The sequence below is a fragment of the Mesoplodon mirus genome (assembly GCF_964341445.2).
Source record: "Mesoplodon mirus genome assembly, chromosome: 5".
Taxonomy (NCBI): Eukaryota; Metazoa; Chordata; class Mammalia; order Artiodactyla; family Ziphiidae; genus Mesoplodon; species Mesoplodon mirus.
The window spans coordinates 89094198-89113634 of NC_138980.1; the positions used below are offsets into that span (position 1 = coordinate 89094198).

At 41.2% G+C, this 19437-nt stretch overlaps 1 protein-coding gene across 1 annotated transcript in view; it reads right to left on the reverse strand.

Annotated features, from left to right (window-relative positions):
* The window catches only part of ARL14EPL (ARF like GTPase 14 effector protein like), a 28498-nt gene extending 20246 nt beyond the window's left edge, over window positions 1-8252 (reverse strand). The window contains exon 1 of the mRNA XM_082623342.1: window positions 8165-8252. The gene's annotated coding sequence lies outside the window, so the exon portion shown is untranslated. The remainder of the gene's footprint in view (window positions 1-8164) is intronic.
* Window positions 8253-19437: the final 11185 nt, after the last annotated feature.

Below are 19437 nucleotides of genomic sequence, written 5' to 3' on the forward strand. Positions count from 1 at the left end.
CATAACAAATAGTGACTTGACAGCATGAAGCCAGTTTTTTTAGAACATTTGCAATTCCATAAAAATCTGTCTAAATAGAGACTTCCGGGAAGATGGCGGAAGAGTAAGACGCGGAGATCACCTTCCTCCCCACAGATACACCAGAAATACAGATACACGTGGAACAACTCCTACAGAACACCTACTGTACGCTGACAGAAGACCTCAGACCTCCCAAAAGGCAAGAAACTCCCCACGTACCTGGGTAGGGCAAAGCGGAGAGATTCCCGCACAGAGGATCGGTGCCAACCGGCACTCACCAGCCGGAGAGGCTTGTCTGCGGCGCTGGGAGCTGAGGCTCGGGCTTCAGTCGGAGCGCACGGAGAGGACTGGGGTTGGCGGCGTGAACACAGCCTGAAGGGGCTAATGCGCCACAGCTAGCCGGGAGGGAGTCCGGGAAAAAGTTTGGACCTGCCGAAGAGGCAAGAGACTTTTTCTTCCCTCTTTGTTTCCTGGTGCGCAAGGAGAGGGGATTAAGAGCGCTGCTTGGAGGAGCTCCAGAGACGGGCGCGAGCCACGGCGCGCGGACCCCAGAGACGGGCGTGGGACGCTGGAGCTGCTGCCGCCGCCGCAAGGCCTGTGTACAAGCGCAGGTCACTGTCCACGCCCCCCTTCCGGGGAGCCTGTGCAGCCCGTCACGGCCGGGGTCCCGGGACCCAGGGACGGCTTCCCTGGGAGAACGCACGGCGCGCCTCGGGCTGGTGCAACGTCACGCCGGCCTCTGCCGCTGCAGGCTCCACCCACACTCCGTGCCCCTCCCTGCCCCGCCTGAGTGAGCCAGAGTCCCCGAAGCGGCTGCTCCTTTAACCCTGTCCTGTCTGAGCGAAGAACAGACGCCCTCCGGCGACCTACACGGAGAGGTGCGGCCAAATCCAAAGCTGAGACCCGGGAGCTGTGAGAACAAAGAAGAGAAAGGGAAATCTCTCCCAGCAGACTCAGAAGCAGCGGATTAAAGCTCCACAATCAACTTGATGTACCCTGCATCTGTGGAATACATGAATAGACAACGAATCATCCCAAATTGAGGACCCAGGAGTCAGTGCTGTGCCTCTGAGGTGGGAGAGCCAACTTCAGGACACTGGTCCACAAGAGACCTCCCAGCTCCACATAATATCAAACGGCGAAAATCTTCCAGAGATCTCCATCTCAACACCAGCACCCAGCTTCACTCAACGACCAGCAAGCTACAGTGCTGGACACCCTATGCCAAACAACTAGCAAGACAGGAACACAACGCCACCCATTAGCAGAGAGGCTACCTAAAATCATAAAAAGTCTACAGACACCCCAAAATACACCACCAGACGTGGACCTGTCCACCAGAAAGACAAGATCCAGCCTCATCCACCAGAACACAGGCACTAGTCCCCTCCACCAGGAAGCCTACACAACCCACTAAACCAACCTTAGCCACTGGGGACAGACACCAAAAACAATGGGAACTACGAACCTGCAGCCTGCAAAAAGGAGACCCCAAACACAGTAAGATAAGCAAAATGAGAAGACAGAAAAACACACAGCAGGAGAAGGAGCAAGATAAAAATCCACCAGACCTAACAAATGAAGAGGAAATAGGCAGTCTACCTGAAAAAGAATTCAGAATAATGATAGTAAAGATGATCCAAGATTCTATTTCCAAGATCCAAAATCTTGGAAATAAAATAGACAAAATGCAAGAAACAGTTAACAAGGACCTAGAAGAAATAAAGCTGAATCAAGCATTGATTAAAAACACAATAAATGAAATGAAAAGTACTCTAGATGGGATCAATAGCAGAATAACTGAGGCAGAAGAACGGATAAGTGAGGTGGAAGATAAAATAGTGGAAATAACTGATGCAGAGCAAAATAAAGAAAAAAGAATGAAAAGAACAGAGGACAGTCTCAGAGACCTCAGAGACAACATTAAATGCACCAACATTCGAATTATAGGGGTTCCAGAAGAAGAAGAGAAAAAGAAAGGGACTGAGAAAATATTTGAAGAGATTACAGTTGAAAACTTCCCTAATATAGGAAAGGAAATAGTTAATTAAGTCCAGAAGGCACAGAGAGTCCCATACAGGATAAATCCAAGGAGAAATACACCAAGACACATATTAATCAAACTGTCAAAAATTAAACACAAAGAAATCATATTAAAAGCAGCAAGGGAAAAACAACAAATAACACACAAAGGAATCCCCATCAGGTTAACAGCTGATCTCTCAGCAGAAACTCTACAAGCCAGAAGGGAGTGGCAGGACATAATTAAAGTGATGAAGGAGAAAAACCTGCAACCAAGACTACTCTACCCAGCAAGGATCTCATTCAGATTTGATGGAGAAATAAAACCTTTACAGACAAGCAAAAGCTGAGAGAGTTCAACACCACCAAACCAGCTTTACAACAAATGCTAAAAGAACTTCTTTAGGCAAGAAACACAACAGAAGGAAAATACCTACAATAACGGACCCAAAACAATTAAGGAAATGGGAATAGGAACATACATATCAATAATTACCTTAAATGTAAATGGACTAAATGCTCCCACCAAAAGACACAGATTGGCTGAATGGATACAAAAACAAGACCCATATATATGCTGTCTACAAGAGACCCACTTCAGACCTCGAGACACATACAGATTGAAAGTAAGGGGATGGAAAAAGATATTCCATGCAAATGGAAATCAAAAGAAAGCTGAAGTAGCAATTCTTATATCAGACAAAATAGACTTTAAAATAAAGACTATTAGAAGAGACAAAGAAGGACACTACATAATGATAAAGGGATCGATCCAAGAAGAAGATATAACAATTGTAAATATTTATGCACCCAACATAGGAGCACCTCAATACATAAGGCAAATACTAACAGCCATAAAAGGAGAAATCGACAGTAACACACTCATAGTAGGGGACTTTAACACCCCACTTTCACCAATGGACAGATCATCCAAAATGAAAATAAATAAGGAAACACAAGCTTTAAATGATACATTAAACAAGATGGACTTAATTGATATTTATAGGACATTCCATCCAAAAACAACAGAATACACATTTTTCTCAAGTGCTCATGGAACATTCTCCAGGATAGATCATATCTTGGGTCACAAATCAAGCCTTGGTAAATTTAAGAAAATTGAAATTGTATCAAGTACCTTTTCCGACCACAATGCTATGAGACTAGACATCAATTACAGGAAAAGATCTGTAAAAAATACAAACACATGGAGGCTAAACAATACACTACTCAATAACAAAGTGATCACTGAAGAAATCAAAGAGGAAATTAAAAAATACCTAGAAACAAATGACAATGGAGACACGACGACCCAAAACCTATGGGACGAAGCAAAAGCAGTTCTAATGGGGAAGTTTATAGCAATACAATCCCACCTTAAGAAATAGGAAACATCTCGAGTAAACAACCTGACCCTGCACCTAAAGAAATTAGAGAAAGGAGAACAAAAAACCCCAAAGTTAGCAGAAGGAAAGAAATCAGAAAGATCAGATCAGAAATAAATGAAAAAGAAATGAAGGAAACGATAGCAAAGATCAATAAAACTAAAAGCTGGTTCTTTGAGAAGATAAACAAAATTGATAAACCATTAGCCAGACTCATCAAGAAAAAAAGGGAGAAGACTCAAATCAATAGAATTAGAAATGAAAAAGGAGAAGTAACAACTGACACTGCAGAAATACAAAAGATCATGAGAGATTACTACAAGCAACTCTATGCCAATAAAATGGACAACCTGGAAGAAATGGACAAATTCTTAGAAATGCACAACCTGCCGAGACTGAATCAGGAAGAAATAGAAAATATGAACAGACCAATCACAAGCACTGAAATTGAAACTGTGATAAAAAATCTTCCAACAAACAAAAGCCCAGGACCAGATGGCTTCACAGGCGAATTCTATCAAGCATTTAGAGAAGAGCTAACACCTATCCTTCTCAAACTCTTCCAAAATATAGCAGAGGGAGGAACACTCCCAAACTCATTCTACGAGGCCACCATCACCTTGATACCTAAACCAGACAAGGATGTCACAAAGAAAGAAAACTACAGGCCAATATCACTGATGAACATAGATGCAAAAATCCTCAACAAAATACTAGCAAACAGAATCCAACAGCACATTAAAAGGATCATACACCATGATCAAGTGGGGTTTATTCCAGGAATGCAAGGATTCTTCAATATACGCAAATCAATCAATGTGATACACCATATTAACAAACTGAAGAAGAAAAACCATATGATCATCTCAATAGATGCAGAGAAAGCTTTTGACAAAATTCAACACCCATTTATGATAAAAACCCTGCAGAAAGTAGGCATAGAGGGAACTTTCCTCAACATAATAAAGGCCATATATGACAAACCCACAGCCAACATCGTCCTCAATGGTGAAAAACTGAAACCATTTCCACTAAGATCAGGAACAAGACAAGGTTGCCCACTCTCACCACTCTTATTCAACATAGTTTTGGAAGTTTTAGCCACAGTAATCAGAGAAGAAAAGGAAATAAAAGGAATCCAAATTGGAAAAGAAGAAGTAAAGCTGTCACTGTTTGCAGATGACATGATACTATACATAGAGATTCCTAAAGATGCTACCAGAAAACTACTAGAGCTAATCAATGAATTTGGTAAAGTTGCAGGATACAAAATTAATCCACAGAAATCTCTGGCATTCCTGTACACTAATGATGAAAAATATGAAAGTGAAATGAAGAAAACACTCCCATTTACCACTGCAACAAAAATAATAAAATATCTAGGAATAAACCTACCTAAGGAGACAAAAGACCTGTATGCAGAAAATTATAAGACACTGATGAAAGAAATTAAAGATAATACAAATAGATGGAGAGATATACCATGCTCCTGGATTGGTAGAATCAATATTGTGAAAATGACTCTACTACCCAAAGCAATCTACAGATTCAATGCAATCCCTATCAAACTACCACTGGCATTTTTCACAGAACTAGAACAAAAAATTTCAAAATTTGTTTGGAGAAACAAAAGACCCCGAATAGCCAAAGCAATCTTGAGAACGAAAAACGGAGCTGGAGGAATCAGGCTCCCTGACTTCAGACTATACTACAAAGCTACAGTAATCAAGACAGTGTGGTACTGGCACAAAAACAGAAAGATAGATCAATGGAACAGGATAGAAAGCACAGAGATAAACCCACGCACATATGGTCAACTTATCTTTGATAAAGGAGGCAGGAATGTACAGTGGAGAAAGGACAGCCTCTTCAATAAGTGGTGCTGGGAAAACTGGACAGGGACATGTAAAAGTATGAGATTAGATCATTCCCTAACACCATACACAAAAATAAGCTCAAGGGCCTCCCTGGTGGCGCAGTGGTTGAGAGTCCGCCTGCCGATGCAGGGGATACGGGTTCGTGCCCCGGTCTGGGAGGATCCCATATGCCGCGGAGCGGCTGGGCCCGTGAGCCATGGCCACTGAGCCTGCGCATCCGGAGCCTGTGCTCCGCAACGGGAGAGGCCACAACAGTGAGAGGCCCGCGTACGGAAAAAAAAATAAAAAAAAATAATAAAAAAATAAAAATAAAAATAAGCTCAAAATGGATTAAAGACCTAAATGTAAGGCCAGAAACTATCAAACTCTTAGAGGAAAACATAGGCAGAACACTCTAGGACATAAATCACAGCAAGATCCTTTTGGACCCACCTCCTAGAGAAATGGAAATAAAAACAAAGATAAACAAATGGGACCTAATGAAACTTCAAAGCTTTTGCACAGCAAAGGAAACCATAAACAAGACCAAAAGACAACCCTCAGTGTGGGAGAAAATATTTGCAAATGAAGCAAGTGACAAAGGATTAATCTCCAAAATTTATAAGCAGCTCATGCAGCTCAATAGCAAAAAAACAAACAACCCAATACAAAAATGGGCAGAAGACTTAAATAGGCATTTCTCCAAAGAAGATATACAGACTGCCAACAAACACATGAAAAAATGCTCAACATCATTAATCATTAGAGAAATGCAAATCAAAACTACAATGAGATATCATCTCACACCAGTCAGAATAGCCAGCACCAAGAAATCTAGAAACAATAAATGCTGGAGAGGGTGTGGAGAAAAGGGAACACTCTTGCACTGTTGGTGGGAATGTGAACTGGTACAGCCACTATGGAGAACAGTACGGAGGTTCCTTAAAAAACTACAAATAGAACTACCATATGACCCAGCAATCCCACTACTAGGCATATACCCTGAGAAAACCATAATTCAAAAAGAGACATGTACCAAAATGTTCATTGCAGCTCTATTCACAATAGCCCGGAGCTGGAAACAACCTAAGTGTCCATCATCGGATGAATGGATAAAGAAGATGTGGCACATATATACAATGGAATATTACTCAGCCATAAAAAGAAACGAAACTGAGCTATTAGTAATGAGGTGGATAGACCTAGAGTCTGTCATACAGAGTGAAGTAAGTCAGAAAGAGAAAGACAAATACCGTATGCTAACACATATATATGGAATTTTAAAAATGTCATGAAGAACCTAGGGGTAAAACGGGAATAAAGACACAGACCTACTTGAGAATGGACTTGAGGATATGGGGAGGGGGAAGGGTAAGCTGTGACAAAGCGAAAGAGAGGCATGGACATATATACAGTACCAAACGTAAGGTAGATAGATAGTGGGAAGCAGCCGCATAGCACAGGGAGATCAGCTCGGTGCTTTGTGACCGCCTGGAGGGGTGGGATAGGGAGGGTGGGAGAGAGGGAGACGCAAGAGGGAAGGGATGTGGGAACAGATGTATATGTATGACTGATTCACTTTGTTATAAAACAGAAACTAAAAAAAAAAAATCTATCTAAATAATGTTTGCAAAGTAGAAGCAACAACCTATTTAAATGCATTCACCTAAAGTTTCTTTTTAGTACAAGTCCAAATTTAACTTTCTTTAAAAAGTCATTTTTAGAAAGTTTTCCTTTGTGTTGAACAACCATACCTACATGAAGCACTGCCTGTTATTTCTAAGAGCTGCCTGCTGTCTGGTTTACCGTAGGTGTGTGTGGACTAAAAATGTTCACCTGTGGGGCTTCCCTGGTGGCGCAGTGGTTGAGAGTCCGCCTGCCGATGCAGGGGACACGTGTTCATGCCCCGGTCCGGGAAGATCCCACATGCCGTGGAGCAGCTGGGCCAGTGAGCCATGGCCGCTGAGCCTGCGCGTCCGGAGCCTGTGCTCCGCAACGGGAGAGGCCACAACAGTGAGAGGCCCGCGTACCGCAAAAAAAAAAAAAAAAAAGTTCACCTGTGGCTTCTCAGCATATTAACCATGTCCTAAGCTGACAGTTAAAAGAAAAACCCAAAGTAAATGGGGTTTGGCAGTAAACGAGTCGATCTTAAATTCTGACTTCTGCCTCTCCCAGCACTGTGGCCTTAAGCCTCTGTTTCCCCATGTGTTAAAATCAGAATAATTATACTGACCTGAGTAGGTTATTAAGCCATTATCTGTCAGTTCCAAATCCACCTTTTTATTCTCAGCCGTGTAATGTTAGGGACCCTACAAACCACACTTTGATTTTGAAAGCTCTGCCAACAGGGGGCGCTGAGGGACAAGAGAAGGCTGGAGGAGCCAAAGGGCTTGCTCCTTCCTGCTTGCTTCTTGCTTCTGCCAGCAACACCTCAGCAACGATTCTTGCTCCTGACAGTGGCTGCTGGATTCCAGTTCTCAGGATCCCACCCCCATCCGTTAGACTCAGCCTAATGTGTCCCCTCAGAGACATCAGCACCAGCTGCCCAGAGTCCCCGCCCCCATAGCGGACCCACAAACCGGAGGATAATCACAATTGCAGAGGTTCTCCCCAAGGAGTGAGGAGTCCAAGCGTCACATTGGACTTTCCGGCCCAGGGGTTCTGCACTGGGAAGATGAGCCCCCAGGACATTTGGCCTTGAAGGCCAGTGGGGCTTCCTTTTGGAAGAGCCAGAAGGCCGTGGGAAAGAGACTCCACTCTTAAAGGGCGTGCACAAAATCTCACACTTTCCGGGACCCAGGGCAGAAGCAGTAATTTGAAAGGAGCCTGGGTCAGACCCACTTGCTTATCCCGGAGAAGCAGGAGGCAGTTAGGACTCACCCTGGGGACACAGACGCTGACAGCAAACATTTGTGGGAGTTCATCCAGTCACGAGGACACTGGTGGTAGTAAACGCCATTTCAGAATCCTCCCTTTAGCTTATTAGTGCCGGGACCAGGCCCCACCCACCAGCCAGTCTGCACTAGACTTGGATCGCTCCGGGCTAAGCAGCTAGCTGGGAAGGCACACAGCACCACCGATTAGCAGGCAGCCTACTGAAGGACCCCCTGAACTCCAGCCAGGTCAGGACACAGCCCCACCCACCAGAGGGCTGGCACTAACACCTGGGACTCCTGGGTCCCCACAGCCAGAGACCCCAGGACATAAATGCACCCATTAGTGGGCTGGCACTAGCTCTAGCCTATCCCACCTGTGTGCCAACACCAACTTTGGGGCCACTGGGACCCCACAGCTAGAGACCCCAGGACCTGGATCTGCCAGTAGGCTGGCATTAGCCCTGGGACTTGACCTCAACCACCAGTGGGTGGAAACCAGCCCAGGGAGCTTCTGGGCCCACGACCCCACACACAAGCAGGCATACACAAGCCCTGGAACAACTGAGGCCCCAAAGCCAGCTGTGTCAAGACCTGGTCCACTCACTAGCAGGCTGGTAGCATCCCATGATGTCTTGGGCCCCAGCCCTGCCCAACAGCAGAATGACCCCAGTTCTGGAACACCTCAGACTCTGCAGCCACAGCCCCACCCACCAGCAGGCTGAACTGCCTCCAGGAACCCTGGCCCAGCAGCCAGCCACCCTTGGACCTGGATCCACCCACCAGTGGGCCAGCACTAGCCCTGGGATCCCCTAGGCTTTGTAGCCAGAAGCCTCATGACCCAGCCTTGCCCACCACTGAGCTGGCACCAGCACTGGGACTCCCCTGGCCATGTAGCCAGCCATATCAGAATCCAACCCCACCCACCAGTGCCTGGCAGCCTCCACACCAGGCAGGGCCTGGCAACCAACCAGACTAGGGGCCAGCCACACCGACTGTACCCACAGTAGTCAGCCCACCACAACAGAAGGATCCATGCAGCCCACATAGGGGGCACATCTAGAGCATACAGCACCAGTGAGCAGAGGTGAGTGAGCTTCTGGGCCCCATGGGATGTTTCTTACATAAGGGCACTTCTCCAAGATCAGAATACATAATCAACCTTCCACATATATAAAAATAAAAACAGTGAATTAGGCAAAATGAAGCAACAGTGGAATGTGTTCCAGATGAAGGAACAAGATAAAACCCCAAAAGAAGAACTAAGTGAAGTGGAGATAAGCAACGTAACCAATAAGGAGTTGAAGGTAATAGTCATAATGATGCTCAAAGAACTCAGGAGAAGAATGGATGAACACAGTGAGAAGTTTAACAAATAGTCATAAGGATGCTCAAAGAACTCAGGAGAAGAATGGATGAACACAATGAGAAGTTTAACAAAGGGTTAGAAAATATAAAGAACCAAACAGAGCTGAAGAATACAATTACTGGAATAAAAAATACATTAGAAGAAATCAACAGTATATTAGATGATACAGAAGGGGAATGGTTCAGTCAACTCAGTGGAAATTACTCAAGATGAAAAGAAAAAAGAAAAAATAATTTTAAAAAATGAGGACCATTAGGAGACCTCTGGGACAACATCAAGTGTCTTAACATTCACATTATAGTGGTCCCAGAAGGAGAGAGAGAGAGAGGGGCAGAGAACATATTTGAAGACAATAGCTGAATACTTCCTGAACCTAAAGAAGGAAACAGACACAGACACCCAGGTCCCAGAAGTACAAGGAGTCCCAAACAGGATCAAACCAAAAAGGACCAAACCAAGACATGTAATTAAAATGGAAAAAATTAAAGATAAAGAAAATTTAAAGCAGCAAGAGAAAGGCACTAAGTTACATACGAGGGAATTCCCATAAGTCTACCAGCTGACTTTTCAGCAGAAACTCTGCAGACCAGAAGGGAGTGTCATGATAGAGTTAAAGTGATGAAAGAAAAAGACCTATAACCAAAAATACTCTACCCAGCAATGCTAGCATTCAGATTTGAAGGAGAGCTCAAAAGTTTACCAGACAAGCAAAAGCTAAGAGACAGCACCATGGAACCAGCTTTACAAGAAATGTTAAAGGGACTTCTCTAAGCAGAAAGGCCACAACTAGAAATATGAAAATTACAAAAGGAAAAATCTCATTGGTAAAGGCAAATATATAGTAAATGTAGGAGATCAACCACTTAAGAAGCTAGTAGGAAGGTTAAGACAAGGTAGTAAAATCATCTATATCCACAGTAAGTAGTTAAGGGATACACAAAACAAAAAAATATAAAATATGATGTCAAAAACAGTAAATGTGAGAGGGACGGGGAGTGCAAGGTTGTTAAAATGGGTTCCAATTTAAGAGATCAGCAACTTAAAATAATCACATATTTATATGAATTGCTATATGCAAACTTCATGGTAATCACAAACCAAAAACCTATAATAGATAAACACATACAAAAGAGAAAGGAATTTAAGCATAACACTAAAGATAGTCATCAAATCACAAGGGAATAGAGCAAAAGAAGAAAAAAGGAACAAAAAAGAACCACAAAACAACCCCCAAACAATGAACAAAATGGCAATAAGTATGTACCTATCAATAATTACTTTAAATGTAAATGGACTAAATGCTCCAATCAAAAGGCACAAAGTCACTGAATGGATACAAAGCCAAGACCTATCTATATGCTGTATACAAGAGATTCACTTTAGATCTAAAGACACACAGAGACTGAAAGGGAGGGGATGGAAAAAGGTACTCAATGCAAATGGAAATAACAAGAGAGGCAGAGTAGTAATACTTATATTAGATAAAATTGACTTTAAAGCAAAGACTGAAATAAAAGACAAAGAAGGACATTACATAATGACAAGTGATCAATCCAGGAAGAAGATATAGCAATTATAAATATATATGCACCCAACATAGAAGCACCTAAATACATAAAGCAAATATTAATAGACATAAAAGGAGAAGTTGACAGTAACACAACAATAGTAAGAAACTGTAACAGACCATTTACATCATTGGACAGATCATCCAGATAGAAAATCAATAAGGAAACACTGGCCTTAAATGACACATTAGACCAGATAGACTTAATATATGGATATAGAACATTTCATCCAAAAGGAGCAGAATACATATTCTTTTCAAGTGCACATGGAACATCCTCTAGGATAGCTCACATGCTAGGCCACAAAACAAGTCTGAGTAAATTTTTAAAAATTGAAATAGTAGCAAGCATCTTTTCTATGCTTTCTACAAAGCTGTGAGACTAGAAATCAACTACAAGAAAAAAACTGCAAAGACACAAACACATGGAGGCTAAACTATATGCTACTAAACAACCAATTGGTCATTGAAGAAATCAAAGAGAAAATAAAAAATACCTGGAGACAAATGAAGACAAAGCATAATGATTCAAAATCTATAGGATGCAGCAAAAGCAGTTCTAAGAGGAAAGTTTATAGTGATACAAGCTTACCTCAGGAGACAAAAAAAGACTCAGATATACAACTTAACCTTACAACTAAAGGAACTAGAAAAAGAACAAACCCAAAGTTAGAGAAGGAAAGAAGTAATAAAGATCAGAGCAGAAATACATTAAATAGAGACAAAAAAATAGAAAAGATCAATGAAACTAAAGCTGATTCATTGAAAAGATAAATGTAATTGATAAACCTTTAACTAGACTCATCAAGAAAAAAAGGGAGAGGACCTAAATTGATAAAATCAAATAAAAAAGGAGACGTTACAACCAATACCACAGAAATACAAAGGATCATAAGAGATTACTACAAACAATTATACTCCAATAAAATGGACAACCTAGAAGAAATGGACAAATTCTTAGAAATGTACAATCTTCCAAGACTGAATCAGGAAGAAATACCAAATATGAATAGACCAATTACTAGTAGGGAAATTGAATCAGTAATTCAAAAACTCCCAACAAACAAAAGCCAGATGGCTTCACAGGTGAATTCTATGAAACATTTAAAGAAAAGTTAACACCTAACCTTTTCAAATTCTTCCAAAAAATTGCAGAGGTAACAATGCTCCCAAACTCATTCTACAAGGCCAGCATCACCCTGATAGCAAAATCAGCCAAAGATATCACAAAAAAAGAAAATTACAGGCAAATATCACTGATGAACACAGAAGCAAAAACCCTCAACAAAATATTAGCAAACCAAATCCAGTAATACATTTAAAGTATTATACATCATGATCAGGTAGGATTTATCCCAGTGATGGAAGAAAGTTTCAGTATCTGCAAATCAATAAATGTAATACACCACATTGATAAATTGAAGAATAAAAATCCTACAATCATCTCAATAAATGTAGAACACTTTTGACAAAATTCAACATCCATTTATGATAAAAACAGTTAACAAAGCGGGTATACAGGAAACAGCCCTCAACATAATAAAGACCATATATGACAAGCCCACAGATAACATCCCATTCAATGGTGAAAAGCTGAACGCATTTCCTCTAAGGTCAGGAACAAGATTCTTGCCACTTGTATTTAACATAGTATTGGAAGTCCTGACCACTGCAATTAGGAAGTAAAACTGGCACTGTTTGCAAATGACATGATACTACATATAGAAAATGCTACAAGACACCACCAAAAGACTACTAGAACTCATATATGAATTCAGTTAAATTGCAGGACACAAAATTAATATACAGAAATCTGTTGTGTTTCTATACACTAACAGTGAACTACCAGAAAGAGAATTTTTTTTTTTTTTTTTTTGCGGTACGCGGGCCTCTCACTGCCGTGGCCTCTCCCATTGCAGAGCCCAGGCTCCGGACGTGCAGGCTCAGCGGCCATGGCTCACGGGCCCAGCCACTCCGTGGCATGTGGGACCTTCCCGGACTGGGGCACGAACCTGTGTCCCCTGCATCGGCAGGCGGACTCCCAACCACTGCACCACCAAGGAAGCCCCAGAAAGAGAAATTTTTAAAAAATAATCCCATTTATAATTGTATCAATGATAATAAAATACCTGGAAATAAATCTAACTAAGGAGGTTAAAGACCTATATTCGGAAAACTATAAGACATTGATTAAAGAAATTGAAGATGACACAAACAAATGGAAAGTATACTTTGTTCTTGGATTGGAAAATTAATATTGTTAAAATGACCATACTACCCGAGGAAATCTACAAATTCAATGCAATTCCTATCAAAATACCAAGGACATTTTTCACAGAACTATAACAGATAATTCTAAAATTTGTATGGAAACACAAAAGACCCTGAAGAGCCAAAACAATCTTGAGAAAGAAGAACAATGCTGGAGGTATCACACTCTCTGACTTCAGACTATACTACAAACCTACAGTAATTGAAACAGTAGGGTATTGGCACAAAAACAGACACATAGCTCAATGGAACAGAATAGAGAGCCCAGAAATGAGCCCGCACTTATACGGGCAATTAATCTATGACAAAGGAGGCAAAACTATACAATGGGGGAACAGCAGCTTCTTAAATAAATTGTGTTGGTAAAACTGGACAGCTACATGTAAAAGAATCAAACTGGACTACTTTCTCATACCATATACAAAAATAAACTCAAAATAGATTAAAAAATTAAACTAAGACCTGAAACCATAAAACTCCTAGAAGAAAAGTTGGCAGTACACTCTTGACATCAGTCTTAGCAATCTTTTTTTGGATCTGTCTCCTCAGGTAAGGGAAACAAGATAAAAAATAAACAAATAGGACCGCATCAAACTAAAAAGCTTTTGCACAGTGAAGGAAACTATCAACAAAAGGAAAAGGCCTCCTACTGAATGGGAGAAGATATTTGCAAATAATAGATCTGATAAGGGGATAATATAAAGAATTCATAAAACTCGACATCAAAAAACCCCAAAAACCCATTTAAAAAGCGGGCAGAGGACCTGAATAGACATTTTTTCCAGAGAAGACATACAGATGACCAACAGGCACATGAAAATATTCAGCATCACCAGTCATCAGGAAAATGCAAATCAGAAGCACAACGAGAGGGGCTTGCCTGGTGGCGCGGTGGTTGGGAGTCCGCCTGCCGATGCAGGGGGCACGGGTTCGTGCCCTGGTCCGGGAAGATCCCAAGTGCTGCGGGGCGGCTGGGCCTGTGAGCCATGGCCGCTGAGCCTGTGCATCCAGAGCCTGTGCTCCGCAATGGGAGAGGCCACAGCAGTGAGAGGCCCGCGTACCACACACAAAAAAAAGCACAACGAGATACCACCTCACACCTGTCAGAATGGCTATTACCAAAAAGACAACAAATAACAATGGCTGGTAAGGATCTGGAGAAAAGGAAACAAGGGAACTCTTGTGCACCATATGACTGAGGAATTCCACTTTCAGGTATATATCCAAAGAAAATGAAAACACTAATTAGAAAAGATATATGCACCCCTATGTTTATTACAGCATTATTTACAATAGCTAAGATATGGAAGCAACCTAAGTGCCCATTATTGGATGAGTGGATAAAGAATATTATATGGATAAATACAATGGAATATTACTCAGCCACAAAAAATTAAATCTTGCATTTTGCAACAACATGGATGGACCTAGAGAATATTATGCTAAGTGAACTAAGTCAGACAGAGAAAGACAAATATGGTATGATTTCATTTATATGGGGAATCTAAAAAACAAGACAAATGAACAAACATCAGAAACAGAGTCATAGATACAGAGAACAAAATAGGTGGTTGCCAGAGGTGAGGGAATTCTGGAGAGGAGAATAATAGGTAAGGGAGATTAAGAGGTCCAAACTACCAGCTACAAAATAAATGTCACAGGTATGAAATGTACAGCATGGGGAATATAGTCAGTAATTTTGTAATATCTTTGTATGGTGATGGATGGTAACTAGACTTATTGTAGTGACCATTTTGTAATGCACAGAAATACTGAATCACTGTGTTCTGCACCAGGAACTCTCATAGTGTTGTAAGTCAATTATACTTCAAAAACAAACAAACAAACAAACCCATATAAAGAGATCAGCTTTGTGATTACCAAAGGTGTGGGGTGGGGGGATGGGATGGGGGGGTTACATGAAGGTAGTCAGAAGATATAAACTTCCAGAGACAAGCTAATAAATACTAGGGATGTAATGTACAACATGATAAATATAATTAATACTGCTGTATATTATATATGAAAGTTATTAAGAGAGTAAATCCTTAGAGTTCTCATCACAAGAAAAAAATTTTTTTTTCTATTTCTTTAATTTTGTATCTATGGGACACCATGGATGTTCACTAATCTTATTGTGGTAATCATTTCTGAAAGAAATCATACTTACTCTCTATTATGGAGCATTTTTAGGACAATCTCCTAAAATGAGACCTGAGACCCCTGGCCTCACTAAGGACTGTTCTGGTTCATAGAAACTGATGGGACTAATAGACTGTGTTGATCCCAGGTAAGATATGCTAAGATTGAGGGGCCATTGTAAATGATAGGGTGATCACTGCAAGAGGATAAATAAAAAGAAACTTTTGCAAACTCCATGCTTAGTACTCATTTACTCCTCTGATATGTATCTATCAACACCCAGGGTCCAAGACTCTTCAAGTCATCAAACTAGCCCACTTTCAGCAGAAGCCTGAAAGCAGAGAAGGTGATATTTTCATTTTATTCTTCTTGGCATTATTTGTGAGGGGAAGTAAAGAGAGAGGAAGCCTTTGACCTGTCTTACTTAGTATCCTGCTACTTTTGTGGTTGGCTTTTGTACCCTTTGATATGTACCCATCATTATTTGAGTACTTCCCATGGGCTTCCCTGGTGGCGCAGTGGTTGAGAGTCCGCCTGCCGATGCAGGGGACGCGGGTTCGTGCCCCGGTCCGGGAAGATCCCACATGCCGCGGAGCGGCTGGGCCCGTGGGCCATGGCCGCTGAGCCTGCACGTCCGGAGCCTGTGCTCCGCAGCGGGAGAGGCCACAACAGTGAGAGGCCCGTATATCGCAAAAAAAAAAAAAGAAAGTTAAAGTATATATCTATATCTATATCTACATCTATATCTATATTTGTGTTTGCATCTATGTCTATATATATCTAGAGAGAAAGTGCAAGATACGTTTACAAACACACATTTACATCTATATGTATAAATCTATCCATGTATTGAGAACAGTGAGAACTGCTAACATCAATACCTCTAATTCCAATCCAACAAAAAAGGGTTCATTCTAGTTTTTCTTTTTGAATATCTGCAACTCCCTTCTCCAGCAGTGAGAAACCTGAATCTTATTATCATTTGTAAATTTTCTTATTTGAACCATACCCCCTGTGGTAACCAAGCTCCCATCTCTGCCTCTCCCCCACCCTATGTGGATGTCGTCCTCTCCTGCCTCAGGCTCTGATACCTTATGTTGAACCCTCATCCAGTCTGAGCCTCCTCTCCACCCCACTATGGGACTGCCCATTCTCACCCTGTTTGGGCTCTGACTGTCCATGTCGTAAGCTCCCTCCTTGCACTGTAGGGCCACTCTACTCACCCTTCATGGGCTCTGACATCCTGTGCCAAGCTGCTCCCTGGTGTGTGGACTCCCTCTTCACCCACTCAAGCTCTTACACCTCGTTCCAGGTCCTGGGCCTCCTCAGCTGCCCCTCAGCTCCCACTGATGTAGACGCTTACCTTGCTCTGCCTCACCTTTAGGACCGACCTGTTTATAAAGGGAAGGGAAGAGGAAGAGTCCAAATAACTCTTACATAAGAGTTGTGATGTGAAGAACATATTTGCTGAATGTTGTTGAATTGGTGAGAAGATTGAGCTGGAGGCAATATACGTGTAGTTTCAAATGCTTCTGACTACGCTATGTAATTCTTTGTATCTGGGGAAGCAGTTACATTCACTTGTAAACCTCCCTTAAGGCTTGGGATTGGACATATTAATCTGCTAGAGTTTGGATGGAAAAAAAGCATTCACTGGAGTAAACAAGAAAAGTAATCAAGTAGAAATCCTTTTTAAAGCTCATTTTGCTTCTTCATTCATTCTTCAGAATAAATTGCTGTACAGATTGGTCCCAGAGCTCTGAATTACAAAGCATCTAGAGTGTTCAAGACTAAGGCATTTGTTCTCTCACTTAAGGTCAACAATGAAAAGTTACTGAATAGGTCTGAGGAGGAAAAAAGCATAAGATTATAAGGAAAACTTTAATTTCTAATTATCAAATTTAAAAAATCATGAATACATTGTATATCTTGTTAACCTGCTTTAGGATAACAGTATAAACTAGATGGATCGAAAATATTGTGTTACAGTTGGCGTGCTAATAAATAAGCCGGTTTATTGGTTAATAAAGTATTTATACCACTTAGACAAATCTGACTCAGTATCACTCCCTGACTTATTGCTATCACAGTAATCAATCAATAATTACTTCTTTTTATACTAAGTATAAGGTACAATATAATAAAATATAATGCTTATCTGGAGTAACTGGCTTCATCCAAGTAAGAAAAAATGTACATTATTCAAAATTCTTGTTCGTATTTAGAGGAAGGACTATTAACCAAATATTTGGGCTTTTGATTTTGGATAAACATTTTTGGTGCTGTTTAATTACTACAGAAGCTAAGATATAATGGAAATTTAATTGTCAACAAATGGTCTGAAGAGCCCAATGTGCTCCTTTCGTAGGATCAGGGCTTGGCATCACCCAATAACAGGCATCAGAGTCCGCTCAGCATCCCAAATGCCAGCCTCCAAGCACACTTGGTCGAATGAGAGCACAGGAGGGGAGGAAGATCAAGGAGAGGGGACATGGACAACCAGGCAGAAGGAAGGCAGAGGTTACTGGAAAGGGAGAAGGAAGACAGAGGAACACAAGGGAGGGGGAGGGAGTGGAAGTGGAGGAGAGAAAGAAAGGAGGAGAAAGCAGTTGAGAGGACACGTGACATGGTTATCAAAAGATGAGATGGATGATTGGAGGAGATACAGGAAACAGAGAACGCACGTTTATGAAAACACAGGAAGATACTGCACACATAACAATTTGAAGACATGGAGACGTTTTATTGCTTATATTTTAAATTGCTAAATTTAAAGAAAAATCTCTCTGACCTATGACCCATGGTCAAGTCTGTGCAGGCTGTGCTTTGGTCTGTCCTCCCATTCCCTCTCAGGGAGTATCTTCTTGTGAAGCAAATATGAAAGTGAACTTTTGTCTTGCATTTTAATTTGTGGGTACATTAACTTACAGAAGAAATAGGAAAAAACCCTTAGATCACACTGCCTTGAGTTTATATGACATATTTAAAGGCTTTTCATTGATATCATCCTTAATCTTTACAGTACCACTTTGAGGTAGATAGAAGATCTGTAGTTTTACCCCCATTCTGTAAAAACAAAATTAAAATGAAAACAAGAATTAAATGGTATACACACAAAATCTAGAGTAGGATGATTTGCCTTAGCTGTCCTGATTAAATCAGGGGTAACAAAACTAAGCTAATTCCGTACATTGTGGTTGATGAAAATGTTTAAAGTTGTCCAAACTACAAGCAGGGTCAATTTGGCCAAATGAAACCACATTTCAAACTTAATCTGCTGAGTGCAAAGCTATAAAGATTATGCTCTGGTTAATCTTTTAGTTCCGTGACTCTTGATCTGACCATTATCCTTTGCGATGGAGATTAGCCCATAATTGCTATTGTCTGTTGACATCATCATTTTTGCTGCTAAACTTTGGCTGAAAGAGTGCCTGTCCCACAGGTAAATTACAGTCAAGAGCTTCAGGGCAGAGCCTTGCTTTCCATTTGCTCTCCACAACAGCAATCCTAAGGGTACTTCATATATCCTACGATTCCAGGTCTCTTTGTGACACCATAAAGTTAGTAGCCAGTGAAGTGTGGCGTGATGCAGCAGGCACTGGGGAGAGAGATATGAGCAGGAGGAGACACATTTCTTGCCTTTGGGGCACTTAACGTGGCTCACGAAATTGTCTGTTTCTTCTTTTTAAAACTTGCATTTATTTGGCTTGTCTCTCTTCTAGTGAATATTATTTTTCTGGTTTCTATTTCTTTACACTGTTGTGTCATTTGCTCATTACTCTTTAAAATATTGAACTAAATAAACCCTAGAGTATTGCAAATCTGTATTTCCCTCAGAAAAGAATGTGCTCATTACCCAATGATGTGATATTCCACTGGCCTTCACAACTGAACAAGCAAAACTTTCTACAGTAAATTTGTTTTTCCAAGG